The 19,340-nt window shown below is 36.8% G+C and overlaps 1 protein-coding gene across 1 annotated transcript in view; it reads right to left on the reverse strand.

Moving 5' to 3' along the window:
- The window catches only part of LOC147572080 (uncharacterized), a 51,938-nt gene that overhangs the window by 26,149 nt on the left and 6,449 nt on the right, over positions 1-19,340 (reverse strand). Inside the window, exon 2 of the mRNA XM_086695797.1 lies at positions 16,491-16,586. The gene's annotated coding sequence lies outside the window, so the exon portion shown is untranslated. The remainder of the gene's footprint in view (positions 1-16,490; positions 16,587-19,340) is intronic.

Genomic DNA, 19,340 nt, shown 5'->3' on the forward strand with positions numbered 1-19,340 from the left:
AGAAAAGGACCTTTGCATATATGGAACTTTGATATGTGGCAGAATTGCCTAACAGATCATAGGGGAAGGAAGGTTTATTCAATAAATGGTGCTGGGACAATTGGACGTTCAGGTAGGAATTCTGGAAATGTTCCTCTGGTCTTCAAATCATCCTCTCAATTCCTCAACCAGTCCAGGTGCTTAACTCCAGGGTTGGGGACACCTGCATGTGACCTTTCCAGAATTCCCAGCCAAGTGTTTTTTGACTTCATTTTTTAATTTGTTCCATTTTTAATTGTTTTCCAAAATTCAAATATAAGATGATGTGACATAAAACTCTAGATGGCCATTTGTTTTCTTGAAAAATCTGCAATAAAAATGAGCCTGCACTCTCACATGGTGATAATAATTTACAGCTCAGCAGTGCTGCCCCCACTTACAGGGCACATACCCCAGTTCACCACAGAACTTCTACACACATTTACACTGCTTGCCGGGGCTACCTAGCCCCTGGAGTTTTCCATCACAGGTCTAGTCAAGAGTGTTCTCATTGCCCCACATGGCAACCACCATGTCCTTCTCCGCTTTGCCAGGGTGGGTGGGAGTCAAGTGTCAGTCATCACTGCTTTCTAGTTAGTTTCAACTTTGCCCCTTGAGGAGTCTCCTTTCTGTCTTCTAATCAGATGATCAAATTGCTTTCTTTCCTGAACTCTGCTATTAATTTATTTATTCTTCATTAAAACTTAAAATGACTGCTTGCATCATTTTGGAGGGAGAAGGGAAGGGCATTTTTAATAACAGTTTCACTGAGGCTTAACTCATACATCAAAAATTCACCCTTACAATTCAGTGGTTTTTAGTATACTCACAGTGTTGTGCAAACACCACCACTATCTAATTTTAGGACATTTGTGTCACCCCCAAAAGAAACTTCATACCCATTAGCAGTCACTCCTCATTCCTTGCTTTTATCTTTAAAGGCATTCCTTCTACTGAAGGTATTTTGCTTTGGTTAAGTATTAAAGTCAATTCAATGGTCAGACAACAGAATCTAAAGGATTTTAAAGGGAAGGTGTTTGTTTATTTGGACTCTCTTGGTATTTCTGAAATAAGACCCTATACACCCACACAATATTATCTATTGTGTCCCCAAGTTTGTATCACCTGGCAAATTAACTATAAAATCAGTGAGGTTTGCGTCTTTGTGCCCTCTTCATTCTACAAATCTTTTGTACTTTCTCAGGCTTTCCTCTTCACTTCTAGGCGCCCAGAGCACAATCACAAACCCCCAGCCACCCAGCAGGGCTCCATTCAGATTTAGCTTCCTCCATTGGAATATTCCATGTTCCAGAATGATCATACCGTCCCCAGCCCATACCCATGTCACTAGTGTTTCTGTGAACTGAAATAATTTAAGTGGTAGGAGAAAAGCAACAATGATTAGCCATATTCAGATAAAGAAATGACAGCTAGTTGCATTTTTAAAGTAACAGTTTGAAATGTGAGATTGCAGGCTGTAGGGGCAGAATTTTATTTCCAGTGAAAGAGGCATGAATAGGCAGGTTGGCAAGTGACTTGACACAAGTGGTTTTTCTACATTCTTAAGTACCGTCTGTAAAGCTAAAAATTTTTCTGCATTTTGCTCTAGTATAGCAACACGATTTAGTGAGAGTGCCAAGCTTTTTATTTATTTCTGTGGTGCAAACAGGAAGGCATCATAGGGTTGATGAAAGCAGAATTGAAGACCTATGGAATGCAGACGGTCCTCAGTAGCGCCTTTAAGGACCTCTTTCTCTAATATAAAAGTATTACATGCTAACGAGAAATTTTGGAGAATACAGACAAGTATAAAAAACATTTTAACCACTTTAAACGCCACTAGTCACTGTTCATATTTTGTATATTTTTTCTAATCTTTCTTACTCTGAATATGCTAATTCCTAAAATATTTTCTCCTCCTTAACTCATATGAGTTAAATTAAGCTATTAACCCTTGACATATAGACCACTAACCTTAGAAATTATTATCTTAATTTTTAAATTACTTTTTTATGACTTAAAAAAATTCAAACTCATTGAGGACATTTACAAAATGCAAAAAAATTATAAAGAAGAAAATAATAGTCACTTTTAATTCTACTCTCAAGTAATAACTACCAGCTCTCATAATTTAAATAAGTTTAGCAAAGAAAACTAGTCACCACACTGTTGCCTAAAACAATGCAGGTTACTGACGCTAGTATTCTGGCTGGACTGCTATGTCAGCCTGTCCTAGATCATATGTGATGAGGGCCACTCCACCCACCCAAGCTACTGATAAGCTCCTACCAATTATTTTTCTCTTAACAGAATTTTGGTAAATTTCCTCAAAGGCTCTAACAAAAGAGTAAAGGGAAAAATGAAGGCACACAGAGGGCAAACGAAATACCTTCCTGACAACCAGAAAGCATAGTCACAATGAATGAGACTTATCTCGTGAATTCATCTTGCAGGTTGCATAATGGTATCCTATCAGTAATTCTTTAAAATAACATCTCTTAAATCAATTAGAGTCTATGAATATGACACTGTGAGAACCAATGATCTGGAGACAACAGTTACAGGTCATGTTTACCTTTTATTTATTTATATTTAATTGACAGTGCAGAATTTCACAAAAAATGAGGGAAAAAAGCAAAACACCCTTTAAGAATGACTGTTTTTACAAAGTCTTTAAAAAAAGTTGGCGCTATATGCAGAAAAGCCAAGCCATTTCCTTGGCATATCTCACTTTTCACACTCCTTTTCCACAGTAATCAAGCATTCCCTCCATTGTGCTGTGCTCTTAAAACAGAATAACTTCCAAGTATTCCTTTGTCACTGTAACCATATTAACAGTTTTGCTCTAAACCTGTAGGTACCCTGGGCTCCTCTCGGAATGTTGGGTAATAGAGAGTTGGGGAGAGAAGCCAGCTTTACCAAGGAAATATCCAGCTACACACTATCAGTTCCCGTGTACAGAGAACTCATCATGGATTTCAGCAAGAAACTGGTTTTGTCTTCTGTGTCATCAGTGCGGTGTTAATTTCTATAAATAAATGTGCTGTTTGACTCTTTTAAACCATATCCTACGAAAATAAATAGATGGATTTTTCACCAGACTTTGAGAATATGTTTGGAATCGTTCTGGTTTAAAATATAGACTATATACTATGCACAATTATGCAACTTACATATGGGGGTAAGAGCATAATTTTAAAGACTTCAATTAGCTACATACTCTATATTTTGAAAAAATGCTTTACATTATAAATGCAGAGGGCTCCAAATGTTCTTTAATTTCCTAATATGATTAATTTCAATGTTCCTTTGGCCACAGCCATGAGAAATTATACCAAACAAAAGGCAACCTCAAAAATTAGCAAATCTTAGTTTCACATCATCAAAAGCCTAGAAACAAAAAATGAGAATTTTAAGTGAGTCCAAAGGTTGCCTGAAAAGGATAACCTCTTGAGGACACCCAGAGGAGGCATGTTCTGTCAAGGACACCTGAGACTGATGCACAATGTGAGGAATGGCTGACAACCAACAAACAGGCATCTATTCTAGAACAGCTGAAACTGAGGCATGACCAGATGCCCATGTGACTGCAAATCCGGACAGGCTTGCCACCGATAGTTAAAAGTCCAGCCTGAGGGAAATTTGGCCGCCACTCAGGAGAAACATGCCATGCATATTAAGATCCCATGGACAGAGAAAACAAACAATGGTTTTAAATGTGAGCCTAAAACCAAGGAATGTAATATCAAATCAATATCCAAAATTCATCATTATGGGTAAACAGTAAAAGTAAAAGATCAGTGAAAGGCTCCAAGTTAAGGTCAATTAATTAGCCTCCACAGCCACTGGGATGGTTATTAATAGGGCACAATCAAAATCCACCAAAATTTTTTTTATGACATCGAGGTAAAAAAAATACTTTATGGCCACAGGGTGCAGTGAAAGGAAACTAGTATTTTGCATGAGGGATCCCACTCCTTCCCTTGGACCATCCTCATGTTTTTAAACCTCTACAGTTCCCATGGAGCATTTCTTTCACCCTAGACATTAACAGGCCACAAGTGTACATGTTACAAAGTGCAGGCACTGGTTGGTGATTGAGCTGCTTCTCTATGTAATGTACTTCACAAAGAGAATCACATTCATATGTTCATTGTACGGCAAATGTATGTACATCGATGAAAAAGATTTTTTTACAAAGCTGTAAATTATTATAACTCTATTTTATTATAGTTGTAGACAAATACTACAATCTTGACTTTTAAATAAGATTTATAAAAAGGTAAAAGCTCTAAGGAAAGCTGGACAATGTGGCTATATAAAGACAGAAACAGAGAGAAAGAAACAGGAGAGAAGAAAAAAAGAGGAAGGGGGAGGGGAGAAGAACAGCACTGTAGATGCTGAATCAGATTTAAAAATTTTAAACTAATAGAAACAAATAAGGTGACTTTTATAAAGGAAGATTAATCAGATTTTGGTTCATGATGGAAAACTGGAGTGGACATTCCTACCTTCAATATACTTTCTCCCTCTTCTGGTAGACCCCAAACATCTCCTTTTTTTTTTTTTTTTACGGTTTTTACTTATTTATTTTTTTAAGTTTATTTATTTATTTTGAAAGAGAGAACAAGCAGAGGAGGGGCATAAAGAGAGGGGGAGAGAGAGAGAGAGAGAGAGAGAGAATCCCAAGCAAGTTCCATGTCGTCAGCATGGAGGATGATCTCATGAACCATGAGATCATGACGTGAGCTGAAACTAAGAGTCAGGTACTTAACTGACTGAGCCACCCAGGCACTCCTCTATTTGTTTGTTTTGAGAGAGAGAGAGAGAAAGCACATGCATGTATGCAAGCAGAGAAGGGGCACAGAGAGGGAAAAAGAGAATCCCAAGCAGGCTCCATACTGTCATACTGTCAGCATGGAGCCTGACTTGGGGCTAGAACCCACAAATTGAACTGTGAGATCATGACCTGAGCCAAAATCAAGAGTCAGTAGCTTACCTGACTGAGCCACCCTGGTACCCTCCTCCCCATGCTTTTTTAACCTTTAAGAAACTTCATTCTTTGTGATTATGGCATAGCTACCAATTACAGTTACACAACTATTCCCAGAAGTGGAAATTGCAAGCTACATCAACCAACCATATTCACCTCCTGAGGGATTTAAATTAGAGCAAATATCTACAGGTGCAGACGTTTACGGCTGGATGATTCAATGGAGTCATCTCAAAAAGAGGGCTCTCGGGGCGCCTGGGTGGCGCAGTCAGTTAAGCGTCCGACTTCAGCCAGGTCACGATCTCGCGGTCCGGGAGTTCGAGCCCCGCGTCAGGCTCTGGGCTGATGGCTCAGAGCCTGGAGCCTGTTTCCGATTCTGTGTCTCCCTCTCTCTCTGCCCCACCCCCGTTCATGCTCTGTCTCTCTCTGTCCCAAAAATAAATGAACGTTCAAAAAAAAAAAAAAAAAGAGGGCTCTCAAGCTCCTGGAGCTGAAACCCACAGAGAAACTCTAGATCCTATCTTCTATTTTGGCAAGCTAATGTATATTCTGCAGAAAGATCTATGGTTGCTTTTGCTTTAGTCAAAGGGTTTTAGACTATATTTCCATGGATGCAGGGGCCATATCTAATGTCGCTAATTATTACATGTTCTGTGCTTGGCTCTGCATTGAGTTCTTGGTAGGCATTTAACCACTCGCTAAATGTTGAAACAGCATGAGTGAATAAGCATATCTCAACTCCTAAAAATACTTCCTGCTTTTAAGATTTAAAGAGTAATTTACATTTTAAATATAAATAGTTGAGGTAATTTTCATTAAATATCCCAAATAGTAACAGGAATGAGCAGAGTATTAATATAAAAAGTTGAATTTTAAAAGGCAAAAATATTAGACAAAAATTTTAAAAAATGACTTTTGCAGTTTCCATTACATGTTCTATTTTATATAAGTGTAATTTATGCCCAATTCCTATTTATTCGCATTGATGAATAACATTTTAACACACTTTTCATCCTCACCTGTGCACATTATTAGATTATTTGCATGAGTTATTTTGTTTTCACAAAGCCATCAATTCTCTAAAATTAACTGCTACTTTAAATTTTTTTCAGTACTGTTGTGAACTGAATGTTTGATTCCGCCCCCCCATTCATATGTTGAAATCAAATTCCCAATATGATAGTATTTGGAAGTGGGGCATTTGGGAGGTAATTAGGTCATGAGAACACAGCCTTAATGAATGGGATTTGTGCTTTTATAAGAAGAGGACAGAGAACCCCTTTTCCATCACGTGAGAATACAGCAAAGTTTGGCAGTCTGTGACATCAGAATCCAACAACACTGGCACCCTGATCTTGGACTTTCAGCCTCCAGAACTGTGATATACACATTTTGGTTGTTTAAAAGCTACCCAGACTGTTGTACTTTGTTACAACAACCCAAACTAAGGCAAAATATATATGTCTCTCAGGATCCACGAAGTTTTTCCAAGAACTTTGTAGGCAGTGAAAAACTTAAGAAAATCTATTTTCATATTCTCAACTTCTGCTTTTTGCTAAAATTGATCTGCCTGAGAATAGGGCTGTGGTCAAGGCATCAATTTAGTTTATATTTTCCATCTTCGCTTTTCACACACTTCCTTCATATTACAATAGAAACATTCCAACTCTTATCAAAAGGTGTCTGAAATCTTTTTTAACCAAGTCACCATAAGCTTTTGATAAGGTGTTTTTTTTCCTCATTTTTCTGTTCTAGACAAAGTGGGGCATTAGAAATGGGGTATTTTGCCTGTATTGGAATATACTAATATTAGATATATTTGTAGAGTTAGGTTAAATATTCTAATATCAGATGTATTTGTAGAGTTGGTTAAAGTGACCATTTTCTCCCAAATATCTATCTTCTTCTGTCTCCCTGATTCTGTCTCCTTAATTCTTGCCAAAAAAATTGTTGATGCTGAGGAAAATGCTGAGAAAAAGGCAACAAAATTGTGTCACTGGTAAATACTGAAAGGCATTGTAGGTTATTTCCCCTAGGCGAAAACCTCATAGACAGACTGTCCTTCCTATCTATCTATCTATCTATCTATCCATCATCTATCATCTCAGAATAAAAAGATTTGTAAAAATCTTTCCCTACCCTATCTTTCCTTTCGGAATGATTTAGTGCAAAACCCAGTAGGTATGACAGAGCAAAATAACACAAATAGGGCAAGTAGGAGCACCATCCCAGCACTGAGTGTCCAAGCAAGGTGAAGAAGTCATCTGCGCAATGGCCATGTGTGGGTTGTCAGAGCTAAGAGGTATGTGAGAAGGTTGTGGGAGTGGGGCAATGTTGGTGTTGGTAATTGGAGTTTATTTGCATATAGGTGGGATCGATCAAAGGAGTAAATAGATTGAGGATGATGGTATCCAAGTTTCTCATTATCAGACTTATATATGCATATACATTCATATGTATTATACATAGTAAAATGTGCATTTCTAATTAAACTTTACTTTTTAGGTTTAACTATCAATTTCTATAATATATTTAAGTTTATTTGATCAATGATGTTCCAATAATAATTGTAATGATAACTTAATCCAGATGAAGGGAAAATAACACTTAAGTCTTCTGGTCACAGAGAACATAAAAAAATATTTTAAATTTATATACATATTTTTATAGCAGAAAGATATAAATTGTGATCAATAAAAGACCTCCAAGCATAAAAATATATTATGTTAGGATAAAATTCTGTGGGAGAAATGGAATGGAAATACGAGTTCAAGGAGAAAATGGAACCATGTAAAATTTCTGGTTGTTAAAGAAAAGCTTATTCATGGATTTTTAAAAATTGATGATGGTGGGTATAAAGTATACTATTTAAATTATATTGGAGAGATATACTATATCACTACAGTACTTAAATTATATTGAATAGATATGTTGAAAAGAATATTACAATTTTTATATCAAATGTCAATAATTAAGGTATGCCAAAAGTCACATATTTTGAAATTAATTTAACTTATGATGAAAAAAATCTCACTGTCAATTTAAAAATGGACAAGAAAGTAAAACTAGTTTCCAAAAAATGCTAGAGGCATGTAAGCAACCCCTAAAGGTAAATATTTCATATATGCTTACAACTAGAAAAATAGAAATTCACAAAAATTAATTAATGTTAACAAGGTCACAATAGTAAGTGATTAAACTAGAAAGGTCTGTGACTCTGATCCTCTAAATTTCTCACTGCACCTTCACTTTCCCAGATTTTCCTCACTCCAGTTCACTTCTTGTCCAGCTCATTGGCTGGACTGATCCACAAGGGCCTCAAGATCACCACAAGCTGCTTGGCTGCCGATTCACAAAGGCAATAACTGCAGAGGGGCCACAGCTTCCCATATATTTCTGCATTAACTCTCCCTTCTCAGTCCATTTCGCTACATGTGTGTGGCTTCGTGATTTCTCTGTAAGCTCCAACATGTCCACCTGCCACAGTGTTTCAGGAGGGGGGTTAGTGCTTCCTTCTCTTGTCCTTCAAATTTCCTTCTATACTTTCTCTTCCCTACGTCTTCCCACAATTGTGTAAAGTTTAATACCTATAATAAATCTTTTATTCTTGTAATATGCATGATGGCTCTGCTTCTTCACTAACACAATTATTGTCAGCACTACTGATCTTCCTTAGGACCAACTCCCATTACCTCTCATTACTTCGAGTTCTATAAACAGATTCAAATTCCCAAATGGCTCCAAGGGTCCACCTACAAAGTATGACCCATGAGGATGAACCATACACACCGAGGGATGTCAGAGAGAATTAAGATTATTTTATTATAAACCATGTACACTACTTTTGAAGTGGTATAGTGTTACTTGAATGTAGATTTGAATTGTTGTAAATGTATATTGCAAATTCTAGGGTAACTGCTGAATAAAGTAAGAAAAGAGGTATAACTGCTATGCTAAGAGAGAAGAGAAAAATGGGATCATATAAAATGCTCAGCTAAAACCTCAAAATGTGGAGAGAGAATGGAGAACAAAACAGCATAAAGGAACAAAGGCAACAAATAGAAAACAGTAAAAAATATGGTAGAAATTCATCCATCTATGTAAATAATCACTTTAGACAATTATAAATAATGATCTAAACACACCAATTGAAAGACAGGTATTGTCAGGGTGGATCAGAAAACAAGACTCAACTGTATGTTGGTTATGCCAAACTTACTTTAAATACAAAGACACATATTAATTAAAAGTGATATAATTAAAATATACCTTAACAATTAAAAAATAGAAATATTACAATGTCAGCACTCAGATCACAGTGGAATTAAACTAGATCAATAACAGAATGATAGCTGGAAAATGCCCAAATATTTGGAGATTAAACAAAACACTTCTAAATAACACATGGTTCAAAAAAGAAATCTCAAGAGAAATTTTAAAATGTTTTGAAGTAAATGAAAATGGAAACACAGATATCAAAATTGCATGATGTGGCAAAAACATTGTTTAGAGGGGAACTTACAGAATTGAATGCATATATTAGAAAAGAAGAAAGATCTAAAATCATAATCTAAGCTTCCACCTTAGGAAAGTAGACAAAGAAGAGCAAATTAAATCCAAAGTAAGCAGAAGAAATTAAGTAAAATTTAGAGTAGAAATCAATGAAATTGAAAATAGAAAATCAATAGAGAAAATCAATGAAATCACATCTGGTGCTTTGAAGAAATCAATAAAATTGATAAGCCTCTAGCCAGGTTAACTAAATCAAAAAGAAAGAAGATAAAAATTACTAATACCAAAAGTGACAGAGAAGACATTGCTACAGATCTCATGAATTTAACTCTATGCCCACAAATTCAATAACTTAATGGAATGTACCAAATCTTTGCAGGACAGAATCTATCAAAATTTAAACAGATGAAACAGAAAGTCTGATAGGCCTATACCAATTAAAGAAATTGAATCAATAATTAATAATCTTCCAAAACAGATAGCACCAGGCCCTGATGGGTTTATTGGTGAAGTCTCCGAAACATTTAAGGAAGAAATTATGCCAATTTTCTATAATTTCTTTTAAAATATAGCAGAGGGAATGCTTTCTAATTCATTCTATGAAGTCAGAATTATCCTAATATCAAACCAGAATATTTTGATGCACAGAGATCTTTGGTGTCAGGTAAGTGCTTATGGTATTCCTACAAAATATAGATGGGTAACCTATTAAAAGTCTTAGTTGATTTTTGTAAGCAGAAAAGTTCTAAATCTAAAAGTTTCACTTGATTCACCACAAATTATGTTTCCTCAACCAATTATTTTACTTGAACCAGTTCACAGATCCAAACCCATTTAATGATGAATAGGCCAAATCCCCTGAAGGAAAGCCCTGGTACACTGCCAAAAGTTTATATTTTAAATCTTCTTCCAAGCCTTTTTTTCAAAAAGACATACAGCCATTGTGCTTGGTGAGAAAGAAATTACTAGACAATCACAGAAATCAAAAGATTAATGAAGTTTTGGCTTAGATCCCTAAATAAATGAACCCAGTGGTTGTTTCCTCACTTACCGAATGCATAATTAGAATAAACATATTCAGTAATTGGCAGAATACTACACATTGTCTCCTTGATCTGGAGACTGAGGGTTATTATGGTAGGAAAGTTTAAATGAAATCTCTAGCACTGCCTCTATCTAACAACTACTGCCACATTTATAGGGGAATATTAGCAGATATTAATACTTAATCAAGAAAATAAGAAATGCAACAGTACAGTGTTCCTACAATAACTCCATTTAATTTGCCTATACGGACTGTGCAGAGGACAGATAAATATTAAAGAACAAAAAATACGTATTGCAAGCTTAATTCGGTGATGATTTAAATTACAGCTGTTGTTCTACATGTGGTTTAATTATTGCAGCACATCAACACATCCCCTGGCACAGTAGCTATTAATCTCACAAATGCAGTTTGCTTTCACCTAGAAGGGCCAGCAATAAATATTAACTGTATTAGCTATACCAAATCTCCAGCCCTTGTCATAATCATAATCCAGTCAAAGAGACCTTCACTGTTTCTTCATCCATAAGATAACATATTGGTCCACTACAATGATGTTATCATGCTGACTGAATCTTGTAAAGAGGAAATAAAGCCTCTCTAGACATCATTAGACACATGTATACCACCTTGATGGAATTTTTAGGGGTCTGCCTCCTCCTACCTTTTGGGCCTTTTTGGCTCACTCTTTATCCATTTCACCTACCTCCTACCCATGCCTCTGCAACCACCAATCTGTTCTTACCAATATGTTTTTTGTATCTATGAGCTTGGTTTTGTTTTTATTTTTTTTTTAAGATTCCACATGTTAGTGAGATTATATTGTACCTATCTTTCTCTGTCTGACTTACTTCACTTAGCGTAAAGTCCTCAATGTCCATCCACATTGTCACATGTGACAAGATTTTATTGTGCATGTATATGATTTTCTTTTCTCTGTCTCTCTTTTTTTTTGGGGGGGGGGGAGAGAAAGAGAGAGAGAGAGAGAGAGAGAGAGAGAGAGAGAGAATCTTAAGCAGGCTCCATACCCATTACAGAGCCTGACGTGGGGCTCAATCTCATGAGCATGAGATCATGACCTGAGCTAAAATCAAGAGTAGGATGCGTAACTGACTGAGCCACCCAGGTGCCCCTGTATATACAATTTTCTATTGTATATATATGATACATTTTCTTTATCCATTCATCCATTGATGGACACTTAGGTTGTTTTTATATCTTGGCTATTGTAAATAAGAATTAAATGAACATGGGAGTGCATATGTCTTTTCAAACTAGTATTTTCATTTTCTTCAGATAAATGCCCAGAAGTGGAATTGCTGAATCATATGGTAGATCGACTGATTGATTTTAGAGGAACCCCTATACTGTCTTCCACAGTGGCTCCACCAGTTTACATTCCCACCAGTAGTACACAGAGCTTCCCCTTCACCCACTTCCTTGCCAACATTTGTCTGATAATAGCCATTCTAACAGGTATAAGCTAGTATCTCCTTGTGGTTTTGATTTACATTTCACTGATGATTAGTGATGTTGAATATCTTTTTATGTACCTATTGGCCATCTGTCTGTCTTCCTTGAAAAAATGTTTATTCAGATCTTTTGCCGATTTTTAAATTGGATTGTGTGTTTGTTTTGCTATTAAATTGTATGAGTTTTTATATATGGATATAAACTCCTTATCAGATAGGCAAATATTTTTACCATTCAGTTAGTAGGTTGCCTTTTCATTTTGTTAATGGTTTCCTTTGCTGTGCAGAACCTTTTTAGTTTGATGTGGCCCCACTTGTTTATTTTTGTTTTTATGGCCTTTGCTTTTGATGTCAGATCCAAAAAAACATCACTAAGACTAATGTCAAGGAGTTTATCACCTATGTTTTCTTCCAAGGGTTTAATGGTTTCAGGTCTTACGTTCAAGTCTTTAATCCATTTTGAGTTTATTTTTGTGTATGGTATAATATAATGGTACAGTTTCATTCTTTTACATATAACTCTTTTCCTAATATTTATTGAAGAAACTATCCATTTCCCATTCTACATTTTTGATTCCTTTATCATAAATTAATTGGTCCCATATGTGTGGCTTTATTTCTGAGCTTTATTCTGTTCAGTTGATCTCTGCATCTGTTTTTATGGTAATATCATTCTATTTTTTTAAGGAACAATGTAAAATGTTTTACTAGAAAAGCTTTTTAGCAAATGGATTGTGGTGGATATCAAATCACTGTGGTATTTAAATTCCACTAGATACACTTTAAAGTGAAAGAACAGTTTCATCTTTAAAGTTATATGTTTATAATATATACTTACAGTTATCTTTTTGCAACCACTTAAGTTAGTAATACAAAACTTTAATTTTCAACTTAAAAATTCTTTACAAATATCAAATCATTATGTTGTACACCAAAAACTAATATTGTATATCAATTATATCTCATAATAAAGTTCTTTTACCAAGATTTTATTTAAATTCATTTGTTAATATACAGTGTAGAATTAGTTTCAGGAGTAGAATTTAGGGATTCATCACATACATATAACTCCCAGTGCTCATCACAAGTGCCCTCCTTAATGCCCATCACACTTTTAACCAATCCCCTCCTACCTCTCCTCCAACAACCCTCACTTTGCTCTTCTCTATAGTTATAGTCTCTTATGGTTCCCCTCCCTCTCTGTTTTTATCTTATTTTATTTTTCCTTCTCTCACTTATGTTCATTTGTTTTGTTTATTTTTCTTTTCTTTTTTTTAAAGAGAGAAACAGAGGGAGAGCACAAGCAGGGAAGAGGGAGAGAGAGAGAGAGAGAGAGAGAGAGAGAGAGAGAGAGAGAGAGAATGGGAGGGAGTCTTAAGCAGGCTCCATGCTCAGTGTGGAGAGCAATGCGGGTCTCGATCCCAAGACTCTGGGGTCATGACCTGAGCTGAAATCAAGAGTTGGACACTCAACTGATTGAGCCACCCAGGAGCCCTTGTTTTGTTTCTTAAATTCCACATATGAGTGAAATCATATGGTATTTGTCTTTCTCTGACTTATTTTGCTTAGCATAATACACTCTAGTTTCATCCATGTCATTGCAAATGGCAAGATTTCATTTTTTTGATGGCTGAGTTATACTCCTGTGTGTGTGTGTGTGTGTGTGTGTGTGTGTGTGTGTGTGTGTGTGTGTATACCACATCTTCTTGATCCATTCATCAGTTTTTGGGCATTTGGCCTCTTTCCATAATTTGGCTATAAACATTGGGGTGCATGTACCCCATTGAATCAATATTTTTGTATCTTTGGATAAATATCTATTCATGCAATTAATGGGTCACACAGTTCTATCTTTAAATTTGAAGAAACTCCATACTGTTTTCCAGAGTAGCTGCAACCAGTTTGCATTCCCACCAAAGTGTTTCCCTTTCTCCACATCCTCACCAACATCTGCTGTTTCTTGGGTTGTTAATTTTAGCCATTCTGATTGGTGTGAGATAGAATCTCATTGTGGTTTTGATTTGTACTTCCCTGATCTTTCCTGATCAGAGCAAATATTTGAGCCGACCTCCTAGAGGCTTTCCTTGTTGCAACATTGTACTAAAACTGACTCATAAATAGCATACACGTTTTTCTTCTTTAAGATTAGAATCATTTAATAAACATGGTTGCTGTAGCATCTCAGAAGCTGAGAGGCTGGTTCTGCTAGTAAAAAAGAAAAAACTCCAAAATGAATGAATCCAGGAATGATCACCATCTATGTGCTATCTGCCCCTGAAATATTTCTTTCTTTTTAAAGTTTTATTTTTAAGTAATCTCTACACCCAGTGTGGGGCTCTAATTCACACCCCTAAGATCAAGAGTAGAGTGCTCTACCAACTGAGCCCATTAGGCACCCTTGCCCCTGATATATTTCTGTAGCACCATAGTAGACTCTGTGTATTTAGTGGGCACTGTGTTGTATTGCTCAGGTTCTCTGTCAGTGTGACAAGACCTGTGCTCCCAGCCTTCTGGGAGTGTGTCACCAGCTGCTTCAGAAACTGTCTTCAGCTAAAGAGAACACACTTGTCTAAGGTCACTCTTCCCACCTTCCTGAGGGCAGTCCACAAGCAATGGCATGTTGCAATTGTGCTCCAAAGTTCTAAACCTTCACGTAATTTTGGGACAGTTCTGAAGGGCCATCTGGGTTCTAGATATCCTTAGGGGCTGAGTCTTGTTGAAACTGTATTCCAGGCCAAACTCTCCTTCTGTCTACGTATTTGCTTCACTCTCCCACTTCCCATGCTGATTCTGAGAGCCTGCCCTAATAAACTCCTGCACTGGCCTCCTTCTCTGTCTGTTTCCCAGGACCTCTCTTGTAACAGGTAGAAATAGTAGAACCTGGTAGGAGAGAGGTAGCATGGGTAGATTTTATTTCATACCAGGACTCTTTGTTGCTTCTCCAAGAACTAAACTGGCTCAATCCCTGCCACCACCACCCCCTGCCACCAAGAAAAAAAGTTTTTGAATCTATAAAACTTTCCATTAGTAAACAGAGCTCTGTAGTTGGGGAGTGAGGGCAGGGGGTATGGTTCTTGTGTAAAGGAATGCTCAGAGACATCCTTATGCTTTTTTTCCTCAGGAATCGGATTTCAAGGGCTAATTGGGAAACAAAATGTTAGAAAAGCCAGTAAGTGAGTCAGAGACAGAGAGACAATGAATCTTAAATCCTGGCACAGGAGGTAGGGTCAGATCATGAGAATGAACTAAAGTTTAACATGGGATTATGAATTTGTAAGCCAGAATATTCAAAGCTCAAGTGTATAAAAGTAATGCCAAGACTATTAAACAAGAAATGATGAAACTATCAAATCTATTCCTTGCCTCTTGGAGATAATCAGAGCCATCTGCTCCACCATTTTTAAAGCTGCTTCAAAATAATTACATTTAGGTCTTACCTAAAATTGTACTTTATAAGAAAGTTTTCAATGTGATAACACTGTCTATGGTTGGGTCACTCTGTTCACTCAATAGCATTTTATTTAATAACATTTTTGCCTGCCATGTCTACATGTGTAACCTGAGTGCTAGGTTAACTCTATAAACTGGCTTTTCAGGAGAAAGGAAAACTAAAGAGAAAATAAATGCAATTGTTTAAATTGTTAAGAAAGCCAGAATAAGAGGAAGGAGCTGTAATTGAAGATGTTTGTAGTCAGGTCAGGACTGGTATCTAAGTTGCCTCACTATTTACAATGTGCCAATTAAACAATAACTTTCAGGCTTATAGCTGTTTCAGGTCTCAGTGTATACCATTATTGCTATCTCAGCCACAATCAGAATAGCCACATTAAGGAAACAGGAAAGTGGAACATTTTATATTCCAATTGGGCAGAGGTTATATAGCAACAAGCTAACACCTCAGCTGGGCTGAATTTGCCTAACAGACTCATTTCTACTTAAACCCTATGTCAGTGGAGCAGAAGGTGTTCAAATGTAAAAAAGGGAGAAGCTCCAGGCATTTCTATTGTCATATATTTAGTCCTCATAATTTAAGCCTCATAAACATATAGGAAAGGTAGTCTTGTATCATTTTACAGATGGGAAAACTGAGGTTAGCTTCAGAGCTAAACAAGGGCTGCAGGAGGCCAAGGTACAAAGCAGAGGCCCATTTGTCGCAATGGGCCATCTTGGTTACGGGCAGCTTGAGGTAAAAACAGGATCCATAAAAATGGAGGCAAGGATGACTGAACAGATATGGGAAAAAGTTTGTGAAAGAAAATTCTAAGGAAGGCAAGATGATACAGCAACAGGAAGGGCAACTTCACAGTGGAATGAAGGAGCAGAGTAATCACAGATGCTCTGAAACTCTTTGAGTCTTGTCTTTATGTTATGTAAAAGGAAATAATACCTGTATCTGAGATTGGTTTTGAAGATTAGATGAAACAATGCATGTAAAACCCTGAAGCAGTACCTGGAACACGGCAGGCCTTCTCACTCCATGTTCCTTTCTTCTTCCCTTTTCTTTCCTTCCTTTGCTTCATTATTTTGCCCAGAGTTGGTCTTAGTTCTACAGAAGGGGATAGGAAATCAAAGTCAAGACAAAGAAGGGGGAAAAAAATAACCACAGTCATTATTTAGTTATAGATATGACTCAAAACCCAATCTATGTTTTATGTCAAAAGTTGACAGGACTTTTCAAGCTTGAGTAATCAAATAGATTTTAGGAGCTTTCTGATATTGGGGGAAAAATATGTGGATACCACTTTGACATTTTCACAGCGGTACTTTCAAATGTTTCCCAACAACTGAAGCCAGAATGTAATTTACTCTTTCCCTAGCACATTATTTTGCCTCCCAGGAATTCACAAAATTGAAGCCATATGAGTGTGTGTGCTTAAATCTCCCTATTGTCACTCCACAATCTTATGTGGACTGGCTTTTTGTTCTCCTTTCTGATGTCAATCCTTTTTGATCTCTTAGTCCCAGCTCTTTGAAGGAAGGGTCATCTCATTCATTTTGTAGCTACAGCAGACTAAGCATAGAGCCATGGACAAAATTTGCACTTAACAAAAAGTTGTTGACTAATTAGGAGGACTTGGAGGTCTCTATCCAGTGTATTAGTATTATCAAAGTCAGAGCAGGAGAATGTATTGAAAGCAGAGAGATATATCAAAATTCAAGTTTTGCTGACTTCCCACAGGCTCTTTAAAATGAAAAAAGTTGTCAAGGGAAATAGATTAGATTAGAAAGAGAACAGAAAAAGAGGCTGGCAGCTCTGACCACCTGGAAATGAGGGTCACCCAGGCAGGTGGGGGGAAATTTTGGAGGATGACCCTTCATCTCAATTTCATGGCTCTTACTTCTCCCTTTTCTCCCTCTGTTTTTTCCCTTGTATTTCTCTCTCCATGTGTCTGACAATGAATTATTGTCTGAAGAAAGATGACAAGGCCAGATGTTCTCTATACTTAACATACTTCCACATCTGCATATCTCAAAGGCTAAGGGCCACCTCATGACTCTTTTAGATCTGTTAACCCTGGTCTACTTAGCGCAGCCATGCTACACAAGACACTAACGTTGGTAACCAATGTTGAACGAACAATTTGTGGCTGGTTTCCAAAGGGGACTGCGAGGCAGACAGAACTTTACAGTTGTCTCTCCTATATACCTTATGACAACGTACTTTGGAATTAAGCTACTTACCAGATTTAGTAATAAAAACATAGGATCCCCAGTTAAATTTGAATTTCATATAAACAACAAATAATATTGAATGCAGTATTTGGAACATGCTTATACGTGCTATGATGGCTGCTTGAATTCCAGGCATCGTATCCACATTCAAACCAGTGTAAAAGCGAAGGAGGGAAGCAACAGGGTCTGTCCATGCCTGTTAAGGGCACTTTCCTGAACTAATACCTTATAGCTTAGTCGTGAGAATTTAGTCACATGTCACATCTAACTACAAGAAAACCTGGGAAAGCAGTCTTTTAAATGGACACTTCAGTTAAAAATTGGACATGTTCATCATAACAAGCTATTAAAAGGCATAAGGTACAGGAATCTAGCCAATATTATGAAATGGAAGAATTCTCCTCAAAAGAAGTTCCAGAAAGAAATGGCAGCTAGAGAATTGCTAAAAACAGGTATAAAAAATATAACTAAGCAAGAATTTAGAATAATCATCATAAGATTAATAGCTAGCCTTGAAAAAAGCATAGAAGACAGCAGAGAATCTATTGCTGGAGAGATCAAGGAACTAAGAAACAGTCACGACAAATTAAGAAATGCCGTAAATGAGATGCAAAATAAACTAGATGCAGTGACAGCAAAGATGGAGGAGAAAAGAAGAGAATAAGTGAAATAAAAGATAAAATTATGGAAAATGATGAAGCTGAGAAAAAGAGAGACAAGAAGATACTAGACCACGAGGGGAGAATTAGAGAACTAAGTGATTCAATGAAACATAGTATCTGTATCATAGGAGTTCCAAAAGAAGAAGAGAGAGAGAAAGGGGGCAGAAGGTTTACTTGAACAAATTACAGCTGAGAACTTCCCTAATCTGGGAAGAAAACAGACATCCAAATACAGGAGGCACAGAGAACTCCCTTCAGATTTAATAAGAATAGATATTCTCCTCAACACATCATAGTGAAACTGGCAAAATACAAAGATAAAGAGAAAATTCTGAAAGTTCCTAGGGACAAATGGGCCTTAACCTACAACGATAGACACATAAAGGTAGTAGAAGACCTGTCCACTGAAACTTGGCAAGCCAGAAAGGAGCAGCAGGAAATATTCAATGTGTTGAATAGGAAAAATATGCAGCCAAGAATCCTTCATCCAGCCAGGCTCTCATTCAGAATAGAAGGAGAGATAAAGGCTTTCCCAAACAAAAACTGAAGGAGTTCATGACCACTAAACCAGCCCAGCAAGAGATCCTAAGGGGGACTTTGTGAGTGGAATGCTGCAAAGACTACAAAGGACCAGAGACATCACCACAAGCATGAAACCTCCAGATAACACAATGACACTAAATCCATATCTAATGACTCTGAAGGTAAATGTACTCAATGCTCCAATCAAAAGACATAGGGTATCAGAACAATAAAAACACAAGATTCATCTATATGCTATCTACAAGAGACCCATTTTAGACCTGAGGAGACTTTCAGATTGAAAGTGAGGGGATGGAGAACCATCTATCATGTTACTGGAAGTCAAAAGAATGCTGGAGTAGAGATACTTATATAAGACAAACTAGATTTTAAGCTAAAGGCTGTAACAAGATATGAAGAAGGGCATTATATCATAATTATGG

The sequence above is a fragment of the Puma concolor genome, chromosome F2 (assembly GCF_028749965.1).
Source record: "Puma concolor isolate L17-30 chromosome F2, mPumCon1.1.hap2, whole genome shotgun sequence".
Taxonomy (NCBI): Eukaryota; Metazoa; Chordata; class Mammalia; order Carnivora; family Felidae; genus Puma; species Puma concolor.